General features: G+C 45.2%; 1 long non-coding RNA gene across 4 annotated transcripts in view; it reads left to right on the top strand.

Moving 5' to 3' along the window:
* Positions 1 to 14,823, top strand: part of LOC124511709 (uncharacterized) — a 240,815-nt gene that overhangs the window by 218,413 nt on the left and 7,579 nt on the right. For 3 of the 4 annotated variants that reach the window (XR_006961954.1, XR_006961955.1, XR_006961958.1), the window contains 2 exons: positions 7,386 to 7,494; positions 11,343 to 13,514. This is a non-coding gene — a long non-coding RNA (uncharacterized LOC124511709). Of the gene's footprint in view, positions 1 to 7,385; positions 7,495 to 11,342; positions 13,515 to 14,823 lie in introns of those variants that run through there. The other variant, XR_006961956.1, reaches the window with a different exon arrangement.

Genomic DNA, 14,823 nt, shown 5'->3' with positions numbered 1-14,823 from the left:
TAAACAGGATTGGGGCCAAGTCCAGAGATGTTTTATGTTCCTCCCTTGTAACATACAGTCTGGGCACAGACATCCTCAAAGGTTAAATTGACCAAGAGACGGGATTAAAAGCATGAGGTTGAAAAGGCAATTGGTTTGCTTTATTTCACTCATAGTTCATATGCTTGCTTCGTTCCCAGTGGTCCCATAAAACCCAGAGCTATGGAAAGTGAAACGATCGGGAAGCTCATCCCTCTTGCCACCATATTTGTCCCTCCCCCTTTCCCGTGTAAGTTGGAAAGCTGCCTTCTGCTCTGCTGTGGGACAGACGGGCTGACTCTGGCCCGGAGAAGCATTTATTATCAGCCTGGAAACCTGGCCAGGAATAATGTTCAAAATGGTAGTGTTGGGGCCTGGGACAGAGGTCTGTGCTCAGCCCAGCCTAATGCTGACCTTCACTTCTTCTGCCTTCATCTCACCAGAGTATAAGGCAAATGGTGAAAGAAATGGAGAATGTTCTCCTCTGGAAACTTGGACTTTATTGCAGGTGGGACTCACTTCACCCCAGTAGGAGTGGTCCCAAAGAGCTATATGAAAATCACATTTTTAGAAGTCTAGTCATATTTAAAATGCACTCCAAAAACTGGCCATTTGAGAGAGGTTTTCACGAATACTTTCAAAGTCTCGTCTTTGCTAATGGAATATTAATTCATAGTCCCGCTTCTGTGAAAATCCAGATTTCCACCGGCTAGATTTGCTCCACGCAAGATGCATGAGAACTGTTCAAGTTTGGTTGCAGGCGGCATGGAGATGGGTAATCATTAATCATTATTAATAAGTTCGGAGTCCTCTAAGGCGCTCGTGCTTGGGGACTTCAGCTTTTCCTCCCTCGTGCCGCCTCGGGAGTGCCCCTCCATCTCCCTCTCTCTCCCACCTTGCTCTTCCCTTCTTGGGATGAACAAGATAAAAACAAGAGGAGCAAAGGAAGAGAGACCTCTGCAATGTTCTCCGCTTTATTCGGAAGGTATGGGCTTGCAGCCAGAAGGTGATGAGCGAAATTGAGACATGGAAAACAAAGAGAGGGGAAAAATTCCAAGCTCCGGACCAGAGGGTGGCAACAGGGTGGATTTAAACCTCCTGTGGAATCTTTCTTCTTTCTGACACCTACCCTGCCCGGGAGGGGGATTCAGTGTGATGTGTAAGAGTGACCGCACAGCACTCGTCACATCCCGTCCCTAGTTTCCTCTCACACTAACCCCGCGTTCAATGTTTCTGGGCCTCAGTTTCCTATACGGGCACGGCAGAACCTCAGACAGTCTGTAAGCAGGGGTGCCGTGTGAGGGTGCCATCCGCTTCGTGCGACTGCTCTGGAATCACACAGGACTCTGTTTTTCAGTTAGGCCATGTGCCAGAAAGAGAGGAGAGAGTCTAGTCAGGATATTTAGCTTATCAGCTGCCACTGCACGAATTTTCCCCTGCTACAAACTTCCTAACATTCCGACCCTTCTGGTTTGAAAATTTCCAAGGCTGTTCCTATGCCAACCAAAAACATCACACGATCCGTGTTTCTTGTGCAATGTAGCAGTGGGATCTATGTTATCAGGAAGATGTGTCAAAGGTGTGGTTTATTTCTCATTCTTTTATGGGGAGGCTAATGATTTCAGAGAATGCAACAGAGCCCTGTGAGACACTGAAATGCTCATCCAGACACCCAACTGCCCTGTGCCTCCGCTGGGTCCCTTAGGATAAGCCGAATGCTCCCAGACATCTCGTCCATATGGAAAATGTCAGACAGTTCATCTCAAAACTCCAGTATCCAGGTGTTTTCAAAACACCCGAGCGCCGCCCTGAACTACACAATTATAAACCAGATGCTTGGTTTCATGCAGTGTAGTCTGACTATTCTGGACAAAATCCTGACACGTACTTTGTCTCTTTTTTCGGACAGTTACCCTAATTTCTGTCTTTGCAGTGAAAGAACAGCTTCTATCTGTCTTCACCAGTCGGTCTTCTTATTTTGATGAGGGGCTCACCTCAAAGATGAAGAGTTTAACCACTCAAACCACCACCATCAATAACAACAATCACCGGCCAACCACAAAAGAAAGAAAGCATGAAATCAAAAGCCCCAGGGCCCAGCCCTGCAGTCCGCTACCTTGCTGTGATCTGGCCAGGTCATGAGCTCCAGCCTTAGCTTATTCACTTGTACAACAGGGATGATAACCCTCGTTCTGCAGACTTCTTGCAGGATTGAATGAGACGCAGTTTGGAAGTACTTGGAAATAACACGTGCACTGCATTATGTTTTTGCCCATTGATCATTCAGGCGTTCGGCCTTTGCTCTGGAGAAGGACCACTGACAGCCATGCACCCACAGGCCCCAAGCTGGGCTTTTACTCTAGCCATCCCTTTGCCATCCCAATCTACACTGTCCACAAGCTCTAGAAGTCAACAAATTTGAGATTGTATTCCCACAAGGGCCCTCTCTGGTCTTCCAGAAAAACAGCCATCAGCTTGCCCTGCTGGGTGAATATTGCTCAATGCTGACCTTAGTTAGCTATCATTTTAACCATTCTCAATCAAAAAACATCTACCTGGGTTAGAGTAGTATAATCGCACTACCATTTTTTTTTTCTTTTTAGAACACATTTTATATTAAAAGTGTTTTTGGTCAAGTTTATTGAGGCATAATTTGCATACTATAAAATTCGCTCTTTTTATTGTACAGTTTTATGAGTATTGAAAACACATGGTCTGTGTGACCACCACTGTGATCCTTATCTAGATTGATTCCATCATCTCCCAAAATGCCCCTTTTTGAGGTCAACCTCTTCTTACTCCAGGTCCTGGCAACCATTGATTGGTTTTCTGTCTCCATAGTTTTGCCTTTTCCAGAATGTCTTACAAATGCAATCATAGAGTATGTGGTTTTGGGGTCTGGCTGCTTTCACTTAGCATAATGCATTTGAGATTCATCCACGTTGCTGTGTGTATTAATAGTTTGTTCCTTTTTATTGCTTAATAGTAATAAGCAGTCCAACGCATGCACTGTATCCGTTCAACAGTTGAAGGGCAGGGAGATGTTTCCATTTCTTGGTGATTATAAATAATGCCGTAAGCACTTTTGTAAGGTGTTTCATATGTACATACATTTTCATTAGACCTTTGCCTTTAAGAGATGTATGTAAGTTTCATTCCAGATGAACAATCAGAGACTGAAAGATTTGGGAGACCCCTGGGGAGAGGAGAGAGTATATTTCCTTCAACATTCAGTCAGGCCCAGACCTGCCAGTTAAACAGGGACTAGTTGTAGCAAGAGGCTGTTATTATTTCCACCGAGGACACTTGCAGAATAGAAATTAAAACTAACATTATTTTTCTGAGCCCCAGGGGAAGAATATAAGTACATGATGGCAACCATCAATTTAGTGGGTCCAAGGTTGTCTAGGCGATTAAAGTAATATTTCCATGGGTTTTGGCAATTCCCGGCATAGGTCACCTTCATGTACTCGGTGAATTCTTTTTCAAATCACTGGTAACTGTTCTTTAATATGTAGAGAAGAACATAGCGCCTGTTGGCAGACTGTTTACCAACAAACTCTCCAGAGTCGTTCAGGTTAAATAAACTCTCTTTTTGGCTAATTTAGGGGGGAAACCGTGGTTCTTAGTTGAAATAGTTATATTGGAATCTCTACTGTGCACACGACACCAGGGTAATTATCAACCCCCACTGAGAGTTTCAGGCATAGCATCAATTAAATTCTACCTGATTTCTCCCTGTACCCATCACAAAAATAGGAGTTAGGGAGGAGAACCAGCCATACCAGTAAGAAAGTTCAGCTAACCCTGGAGTCTCATCAAATCTCTCCTGCCGTTTTACTTTTTCACCCTGGGGCTCCTGTGTCCTCTGACCCCTTACCATTAAATATTTGTATCCACTCAGGAGACATTTACTGTGCGCTTGCTTCTGTCAAGCCCTTGGATGAGTTGGGAGCTCCCAAAGATGACTGCACTTAAGAACAATCATGCCTCTATCACGTAGCCTTCAGTGTGAATGAGTTTCAATGCTGGTAGTGCTCCAATCGTCTCCGGACAATTTTTTTCAGGAGCAGCAAAGACGAAAGAAGAGATAGCTGAAATAGCTAAACTAAGATGTAAATAAACAAATGTTTTATTTGAGTAGAAAAATAAAAGTTTTGCCTACCTAATATATGGCGTTACACAAGTACGACAGTCTCGTGTTCTGCCTTTTGATTACGCGTGTGGGGAATCTCAGCTTACCCGTGTGGGCCAGCCCTCTCTGAAATGTTATTTCAGTGAGGAAGTGTGTTTGGAGTTCTGAACAACTAACTTGTGAACAGAACTTCAGACACAGCCTACAAACAATTTGAAGAGTTAGATCTGTCGATGGCTGATTTACGGAACGGCTGGTTTGGGGTTCGTTAGTGTCCACGTTGGGAGGCACCCCACCGTCTGAGCCCTGAGTTCTGTCAGTACCACTCACTAGCACTGAGGCCTTAACAATATGAAAGATACTAATAACAATGGCAATAATAGTGAGAGGAGCTAACTTTTTAAGAGCACCATAGCTGAGAGAATAGGAACGAATTTAGCACTGTGAGTGGTTCCAAAGTTCTGAGACTTGGAGTGGGTGGGTTAAGTGGAGATGAAGACATACAGACACACACGTGTGCATACACACACATATACACATACATGCGCATGCACATACATACATACATAAACACATGCACACAGATACATGCATACATGCATGCATACAACTGGGGAGCAAAGCCAGAGCCTGCTCCCCTCTAGTGTTGTTATAGGGCTTGACGGTAGGGTTTTACAGAGGGAAGTCTTGATTCCATTTTGATGATGACCATAAATGTGAGATTAAAGGCAGGGAAATCCGTTATTGGCTATTGCAGTAATCCAAGAATGGGTGATAAAATCCTCAGGATGGAGGGAAGGCAGCAGACCCAAAAGGCTATTTTACAAAGACAGATTCATTTGGGTTTGGTAGCCAACTGAATGGGAAGAAAGGGGGGTGTATGGGGCCTAGTTTCTAAGCGGTTGATCAGTGGTTCTATTAATTAGAATGGGAAACATCAAAGAATGAGCCAGTTTGAAGAGGAAGGAAGACACATTTGGTGTTAGATCTGCCATGGAAATTACCTGGAACCTACTCTGCCTTGATATAAAGAAGATCTTCCAGATATTTTAATCTATGCAGAAGTGAGCTCTCCATCACTAGGAGTATTCAAGCAGAGGCTTATATAACCATCTGTCAAGGTTATAAAAGAGGCGTTGCCTGTATTGGGTTAGAGGCCAGGGTGAACAGCCTTTAAATCCTTTCCAACCGTAAGAGTCTATGATACTCTAGGAGTAGGGGAAAAAAAGGCTATTTATTTCATGCACTGTTGTGGTCTCCAGACAGATTTTAAATACCACTGTGACATATACCATGAAATAAAAACAAGTTGAAAAGGGAGTGGTAAGTTAACTGCACACTTTTTATGTGCGTGCCAGTAGCTCTATATTTACTTTAGATGCATTTTTTATCTGAGGCTATTTATATCCAGAAATTTAGCTGCTGCATCACAAATCGACATTCAGTATTTGGCACACTTACAATGTCGGGGGCTCTGACACAGCCAGCTCTCCGCGCGTGTGTATAAATGTGCGGTTACGTACGTGTAAATAAAAAAAGACCATGATTTGCAACCAAATGATTACTATTTTCCATTTAGTGCATATCTATTCTATTACTGCAAAGCAGTCATTTATAAATCTTTCACCAGGCAGCGATTTTGAGGAGAGTTAAATATCAATCTAAGTATAACATCAGTATGTAAACAGATTGATGAATTGCTAGATTGCTAGGATATAAACCATATGGAACCGTGAACAACGCTCTGAAGAGCTAGGGATAATTTTAGCATTTTATGAAAACCGAGGACAAGACAGAGCTACCCTACCGCTTCTTGAAACTTCTCAACGCTCTTCTGTTTTCACTCTCCAGGCTGCATGGAACAATTAGCATTCTGAACATTAAAAATATAACCTGCTAGATTGTTTCCGTCCTCAGGCAGGATCAGCGGACTCTGTGGGTGTGAGTGCCGGAAAAGTCTGCAGAAATAGACTGGGGAGGATGTATTACCCTGAGAGGCAGGCTCTGTTATCTGTTCCCTCAAATTCCGTACGTACATGGTTAAGGTTCCAAAGCACTGAGCAGGTCTTCAAAGGGATCCACGAAGGAAAAAAAAAAAAAAAAAAAAAAAAAGAAAGAAAAGGCTAAGAATCCTTTACTTTTCAAGTGGCAGGAACAACACTAGAATCCAGGCTTCCTGTCTGTCAGTTCTGAGCTCTTTTTATAAAATGACACTAGCTTCGCATACTAAATCCAGTGATGGCATAATACAGTTTATACTTTGCTGCAGTCATGAAAGCTTCTCTCTCCCCCCCCCCCCCCCAGTTATATAAGCAGATCCTTTTCTCTTTCTAGTTGCAGATACAGCACTGCACTAACGCTGAGGGTGATAGAATGAAGTTAAGGGATCCTGGGGATTCTTTTATGATTTCAGGAATTTTAGGCTAAAATCTATGTGGTCAGAGTAGAGCAGAGAATTAAGCAATTTTGGGCTGAATTTAAGCACAAAAGGCAGCCAATGTGGAAAATTACTTAATCCTTCGCTGAATTTGGGTTCTGCAAACCTGACCTGCATCAGCACAGAAGAGAAAATTCCCTGGGGGGTGCTCAGAGGTGAGCCACGGAGATTAGCAAAGAAGGCTCTCAGGTAAGGCTCTAAGAATTGCAGTCATTTAGCCAAGGAGGCAGAGGGCGGATACGGTAATGGCCGCCAAGTTTACACCACACTGTCATACAGGGAATTACGGCCTGTCGTCTCTGAGCACAGAAGGAGATGGGCTGGGCCTCCAGACCCAGGCCTTCACCTTAGCTTCTGGGAAACCTGTTAACATAACACGAGCATGTGGACAATGAAGTGTCCTTCCTCTTCAGAGGCCAGGCCAGCAGCCCCGGGGACAGGCTGACACTTTCTTCCTGAGGGCAGGAGAGGGGTCCGGGAGTGCCTGGCTGGGCTCGGGAGGAGCTGGGCTTAGGAGCAGACCCTGTACTTCTGACTCCAAACTGGCCTCCTTCCTCTCAGGAGGGCCCCTAGAAGGAAGACTGGAAAGTGACTGGAGCGAGAACCATCATTTTGCTATGTTTCCTGTTTCATTCTGCTGGGGAGTGGGGGTGAGGGTGGGGTGGACGCTTCATGGTTTTTAAAAACAAAACAAACACGAGTGCCCTGATTTACTGTGTTGGGATAGTTTTCTTTTAGGGACTCTAACAAATGCCTCTTGCCATTGAATATGATGATTTATTCTAACTTCATTAGGTATCGATCCCAGATTCGTCTCCCGAGGCCCTTCCAATACGCTTACCTACCTGGAGCCTCTCGCTGGGACAGGCACAAAGAACAGGACCTAAGAATTCCATTTCTAAGAGTGAGTATAGTAAGCAGGGGTAGAAAAATATATGCACATCACCTTGAGTGGAACCCGGTAGGGCTTGGTGTGAGGCCCATCTTGCAAGGTTCTAGTGAAATAAAAAAACATGACAACATAGGACAGAATGGGCTTTAAGTTCAGCTCATTGAATTAAGTGGGCTGATTACTGTTCAATGAGAGAATGGGTAATATGGAGGAAGAGGAGGAAGGGGGGAAGGAGAAGGAGATGGAGAGAATATTGTAGCCGCAGAAGACTATATCCTGAACCTTAAAGCACTAAAACCCACACACTTCCCAAAGGGAGTCTCTCCATGTCACTCACTACCTAGACATCGGTATCATTTCTTCACTGCGTGTGCCGTCATCAGAGGCGCTCCCAATGATGTCAGCTGCTCCTCTAGGCACGTAACCTTTGGCAGAGATAGCACGTATTTGCTCCTGCCCGACTCCGGGTAGCAAGTCCACATAGATAAAGCCCTCCCCTCAAGGCCGTCTCCCCACCGATGACCTCTGGGGCACTCAGGCTCAGCTTTCCTGCTTTGAGAACTTCCTAGTTAAGTCCCCCTTATCACTGGGAAAACTTGACCTCTAACAGGCAAAGCGGGTCATGGAGCAGGGAGAACGGAACTCTCTGACTTTAAAGTCAACTTGGCTTTGCTTACCTTTGAAATAGAGCATTTGTATTTTGAAACTGTTTATGAGAAGTTCTCTGAGTACTGAACTGCAAACACAGATACCAAGAAATTCTGGGGCCAGAGTGTCCAAATAACTGGGATAAGGACAATTGAGTTGAATAGTAATAAAATCTGGCACCGATTGTTTAGGCTTCCGAATTCTCCGATGACAAGCCTTCCTTGGCTCGGCCCTTTGGTCCAGGGAAAAGAGCACAGGATCTGGAAATAAAGAATGTGCATTTGAGTCTTTTCACTGCTGTCCCCCAACTGTGAGAACTTAGGCATTCTGCTTTGCTCAGGACGCTAAGCTTCGGTTTTATCACATGTGACAGGGATCAGCAACATCTACTTTCACGGCATTTTTGAGAGGATTAAATGGAGGAATAAATACTTTCCAAGTGCTCCGTGAGGAGTCCTCCCCCCGCCCCCATTTTATAGATAAATATACTGAGGTCCAGAAAGGTTAAGTAACTTGTGCAAGGTAACACAGCTGGTAAGTATTATATCCTGGAACTTCGATCAGAGTAGGGGGTCAAGAAATTTCTGTTCAAATGAGATTAACATCATGTATGTGATTCCATCTTCCTGAGAGAAATTTGCCTTTTGGGCAAAAAGAAGCCTGGTGCTCTTCCACATTTTCCCAAATTGCATTAGGCTCAATTTTCTGCCATGAGACACGGAAGGAAAATGAGCCCCTGTTGCATTTGTTTCTCCGGTTGGTTTCTCTGATCCTTGTAATACAAAAATTACAACAGGATTAATCCAGAACTATAGACAAAATTGAGGAAAGCATTAACAGATAGAGTCCTTAGTATCGTGCTTTACGAAGAGTACACGTTCAATAGGCGTATGTTGACTGAGGGTTTAGAAAGATCAGTTCTCCGATATTCTGGTAGAGGGCCAACCGGTCCCGGAAAAGAAAACAGACATTTCAGATGGCTTTAAGTGTCCTACTCTGGAGGAAAATAAACAAGCACAGAGTGAGGACAACAGGGCTGGAGTCAACGTGACACTCTAGGAACTACAAAATCACATCAGTTATTTTGGCAAATGGAATTCTAGACACTTGCCATAGCACCAGATGATGTTTATTCCCACAAGAAGATTATTATAATGCATCTCTTGGATTAAGTTTTTCCTTTTACGAGGACGCTATGTCAGAGTCGGCTAAACTAAACTAAGGCTAAGTCTGCCTTCCAAATGTACCTGCTTTTCACTTTCAAAAGCACGCCTACATCTTCATACACTGCCTTTATGACTTGGTCCTCAGAATAATCGCGGTGGGGGGGGGCGGTAAATAGAGCAGGTATTATTATTTGTGGTCTTTACGGGGTGGGGCTGGGGAGATTGTGTATCCTGCGTGCATCTAGCAGGGCGGCTGGTGTATAGATAGTACATAGGAAATACACAATAAATAATAGCTATCATTGAGTGCTTTTACTGAGTGGCAGATACTACTTTAAGTGCTCCACATACATGGACACATTTCTTTAAGGGGAGTTAGGCATAACTGATGAGCGTGTGAGCCTGCCACTCGCCAGCTGAGTGACCAAGGGCACCTTGGCCCTGGTTTTACCACCTGGAATATAAGGAATAATAACAGGGTAACCTCATGGTGTTGCTGCAAAGATCACCTGAGTTGATACACATACAATAATGCTAGCGTACCTGAACACTCAATAAATACTGGCTGGTATTTGTATTTATCCCAAAGTAACCTCTCAAGTCATTGGCAGAACCAAGATTTGAACCCGGGCTGCTTGGCTCAAGACCCTGTATCTCTAGTCACTGTTTATTTTGAATGAGTAACGAGACAAGTGAATAAATAACCTAGAGTTGCCCTGCAAGACGGTGGCCAAATCCAAGTCCCCTGTCACTGCCCCCCCCCCCCACCCCCAACAACTATAGCCCTAGATCGAGGCTGGGCCCTGGCAAATACACAGAGCCACTTCTTGGAAGGAAGCAGGAAGTTGCCACTTATTTATGGGTTTTATGTTCCCTCTTCGTCCTCAGGTCACACTTCCTTCCAGGCTGCTGAGCCTGGTGGTGTGTGTGTGTGTAGTTAGAAGTGTACCCCTTCCCTGCAGATGTCAGTTCTTTTGCATTTCAGTGGTAGAGGATTGGATTCTTAACTCACTGAAGGAGAAACAGAGTGAGCAAAACTCTAATAAGTGACATTTGAATAACACTGTCCGGTTTACAAAGCGCTCTCCCATCCATTTTGTCACTTGATCACTGGACATAGATTATGTTCTCTGTCTTTGAAGCAACCCAAGCATAGAGGCATCACGTGACTTGTCCAGCTTGTGGAATTGGTAAGTCCAGAGCCCAGACTTTTCACCAGGGTCTGCCACCTCTGGCTCCCACGTCCTTCCTTGATGAGAGCTATGACCCTTTACACTAAGGGAACTAAGGGAACTTGGGCCTTGTCCTTTGTCCTTGGCCCTGTCCTTGGTCCTTGGCCTCAGAAAAATAATTTCATGGTATTTCCAGTGTAGATTTTGATCTCCTTGGGAAAGTTTCATTTTGGACCTTTGTGATGATGGAGGAATGGGACAAGATGAACTCCCAGGTCACACGCACAACCGTGGAGTCTGTGACTCTTTCCCAAGAGTTTACGAAGCATGGAATGCTTGGTACAGGAAATATCCCAACAGCTGTAAAGAGCTATTTATTTGGGACCATCCAACCACGTGCTGTGATAGAAAAATGTGGGAGAAGGAGAGGGGGCGTCGGGAAAAGGATTTCACTGATTTCACGTATGCTCTTGTCTTATTCTGATGTCCCATGTCAAAACTTTTGTTCACGGCACTCTCCCTGGATGCTCTCTACCTCATCACGCTCCTTCCCCTCACGTGTATAGAGATTGTTTTTCATTTTGAACCCAACTGCTGCTTCTTTGATTCTGTAGCAAATCGCCCTTTTGAGTGTGTGGTGTAATTACTCCCACGGCAATGGACCGAAGTTAGACACAGGCCATTATGTGAGCCCGCAGCCTGAGCGGGGAGACGGGAGCAAAGAGTTCCTTTTAAAACCGCTCTCCTTAATAATAGCAGGACAGAGGTAGAAAATTACTGGCATTACAAATTGCTTTTTTCCATAAGGGTTTTGTCCCTATCTTTTAAAAGGCTGTGTCACACTGAGAAAATTTCTCTACGTTTTTAATTGCAGATAATTTTGTGTAAGGAAAACCTCCCAGTGAAAATGGTCTGATGAAATGTGCTTAGTTTGGCTTTGGCCGAGCTCCTCGTCGTCGTCCTAAACGAGTGCACAAAAACACGCACAAACAGTATTTGCTACTGCCTAAAAAGCGTAACCCCGCATTTAGGGCAAAAGCAATGGAGGAGATTGAGAAGTGGAGACTGGCCCCTAAGAAGAGCTCCGCTTACATAAAAGAGGAGGGCCGAAGGAGGTGTGGACTGCTGCCACCAAGCGGTGAGCCACGTAAGCCTGATGGCTGCCAAGAGCCCTCACTTATCGGGAACCCAGCCTGGTCCCTGGGGAAGGTGGACAGGAAGAGGAGGAAAGTGAAGAAGACGCCAGTGCCGCCAAAGTCACCGTTAGGAAAAGACGCGTCCTAAAGCCGAATGCGCTTTTTATTCGGAGAACGCCGCATCGGGACCTCATTCGTGCTGTTTTAAGGCCCAATTCTAACAAGCTTAGTTTTCAAACCCTATAGCACGTTAGAATCAAGGAATTAGCACGCGAAGAAAGCCAGTGAACACGCTACATATTTATTTTAGTCTTAACAAACACCAATAGCAACCAACGCGACACTGGTTACGGACTCAATTTTAAGGATGATGAAACAGGTTCAGAGAAGGTCAGCCAGTAAGTGATCAAGTCTGTCTTCACATTCAGGGTTCTGGCCTCAGAGCTCATGTCTCTTCCTTTTCTCCCCCTCGCCTTTCCAAAGACAGGCACGCCGAGAAGCAAGCCTTCATGGCAGCACAATGACAGGACAAGGGCGGGAGACAGCATGGAATCAGTATTGAAAATTTGCCGCACCCTGGGATGATCCGGTATAGAGGAAAATGGCCTCCTCGGTTCCCAAATGCATCTGTTTTAGAGGATAGTCGTCATTGATTTGCATCAATATGTCCAAATGCGTCAACTTTCTCGGTGTAAAGAGTAGGGAGAAAGAATCCTGGGGGGGATACAGGTTCAGGGGATCCAGGCATAGCTTTGCCTTTCACTGGCTGTGGGAACTTAGCCATGTTACATCACCTCATCGCGCCTCTGTTTCCTCATCTGAAAAATTAACATAATTATTCCGCCTACCTCATGGAGCTGGTTCAGGAGGATTCAATGAGGCAATTCGTAGAAATAGTTAAAGCTGTACCTGACGCTTAGGAGGCATGACTTATGAAGCATAGACGCTTTAGAGAGGTAAACGCTTACCTCCCGAAAGGACTAAATCTGACTTCTTATTTAAATTGCTCATCTGTCCATTCATTCATTCAACACACATTCACTAAGTCCATATTATGAGCCAGCAGCGGGTGGCCACCAGGCAAACAAATATAAATAAATTACCACTCTTCACCAGTAGGAGCTCAGACGTGTAAACAAAAAATCTGCCGCGATGAGGGAGGTGCTGGGAGAGCATTTCTGCGGGAACACAGATACGGGAACGTGCAGCCTCCTACCTCGCCCTGGAGGAGTCAGGATGGCCGCCCGGAAGTGAGGTTCCACAGAAGGTGAAGAGGGAAAGGGCATTCCAATGGAGGACACAGCATGTTTAAGCAAAGACCCAAATGGAGGAAGAGCAGGTGAATTCGCACATCAGGTGCCGGTGTGTGGGAGGCGAGTAGGAAAGGGTATAAGGCTGAGGAGGGAATATACCTATATTTGTTCTAATTGCACAGTACTGAGAAAATGGATTCGCTCAGGGAACTAGTTGCAAAAGGTAGCTTTTTAAAAAAAAAAAGAACTCAATTTGCAATCTTGGGGTCCTCTACTAATTTGGAAGCTCAAGAGAGAGGCAGTAAGACATTTTTAGTTCAAATCTAAATTATTATCTCCCAACATCTTACATTTCTTACCATAAAAGTCAGATGGAAAGCAGCGCGACCCTAGGATCGGGACTAAAATGGTGTAAAACACAGTAGCATGTGCGACCTGGTCCGTGTCCACTTGTCACTGCTTGGCTGTCAGACTGGGATGAGAACACGCACCTGAGCCTCACCGGGCACACGAATGAGCTAGGCCATGCGTGTGCACCCTGGTGAGCCGGGAAATGTCTTATACTGAGCAGTTGCCATGAAGTAGGCTGGTGGCTTCGCAAAAAATATGAGATTTTTTTTTTAATTATTGGGGCGCCTGGGTGGCTCATTCGGTTAAGCGTCCAACTCTTGATCTTGGCTCAGGTCATGATCTCACGGTTCATGGGATGGAGCCCCACATTGGGCTCCGCGCTGACAGCGTGGAGACTGCTTGGGATTCTCTGTCTCCCTCTGCTTCTCCCCGACTCATGCTTAAGCTCTCTCTCTCTCTCTCTAAAGTAAACATTTAAAAATAAATAAATAAAATAAAAATCATTATTACTATTATTATTACTGTCAATTTCAGTGAAAAATTCCACAAGTATCTGGATGCCAAAGTGTATGTGAGACCCGACAGCCGACACCACGTTTTATGCATTTCCCTCCGCCCAGCACCCAGCCCCGAGCCTGCCACACAGTAGGTTCTCTATTGATGTTTGTCGAGTAGCGACCAAACATCTGGATTCGGACATTTCCAGGGTGCGCGTATGGTAACCGAGACCCTCCACTGTGGTTAATAAGCCCGGGGAGCACGGTGTATGGAGTGGGAAGACAGGTAGGGAAGCACGTGAAGGAGACGGAGAAAGTGCCAGTTGGTGGGCCCCGGTGATCTGATTATGCGACCAGTGTGTACCGTGAGAACTCCTTGACCACATCATGTACCTACTCGACTTCGCTCCCATGTAACCAACTTTTCATTTACTTTAACAGCAATGTAAAATGCAACAGTGATTCATCATACATTTTGGGAGGAACTCTCGCTTGGAAGGAGTTGGTTGGACTCTGGAGGATTAGTGGGTCGAGAACCAAGTCAGTGCATACTGAAGGCACTGGGCTCTCTTAGGAGGCTGAATCATACACCCCAATGGAAACTTTCCCCATCCTGGGAGTCATTAATGTGTCATAACCCATAATTTAGAAATTATTGGGTGTTTGGGACTTCCTTTCTCACTCGGCCCACAGATCCTTATCCTCACACACAGTCCGAACCCTCAGAGTATCGATGAAGGAGGGGACCCTCCGTCAGCTCCTGTTGGAGGAATAAGATGAGCACAGACCTAATCAGGGAGCATCTACTCTGGGCTTCTGAACAGGACAATAATTTTTGCCGTCCTAAGTCCTATGCATGACTGCTGCTCATCGTTCTCAAGATCTCAGCACCTTTTCCTTCTGGCGGGCCCTGGGTGACGAGTCAAAATGAAGTACTCCTCCCCGCTCGGCTGTCTGGTTCACCAGGGGTCAACCCACAAGGGAGACTGCTCAGTGAAGTGACAGAGGTCACGCCTCTGGGGATGGAAGTCAACCTTATCAGTGTTTTAGAAGCAGACCTGGATTTCTAGGCGCCTCCACACGTGAGCACCTGTTCTGTTTCCGCATTTGCCATCAAG

This window comes from Lynx rufus, unplaced genomic scaffold, assembly GCF_022079265.1.
Source record: "Lynx rufus isolate CCGP_SWC_20201006 ecotype Redwood Valley unplaced genomic scaffold, mLynRuf1.p SCAF_1, whole genome shotgun sequence".
Taxonomy (NCBI): Eukaryota; Metazoa; Chordata; class Mammalia; order Carnivora; family Felidae; genus Lynx; species Lynx rufus.
Note: the sequence above shows the minus strand (reverse complement) of the source record. Positions and strands in the feature narration are given on the sequence as shown.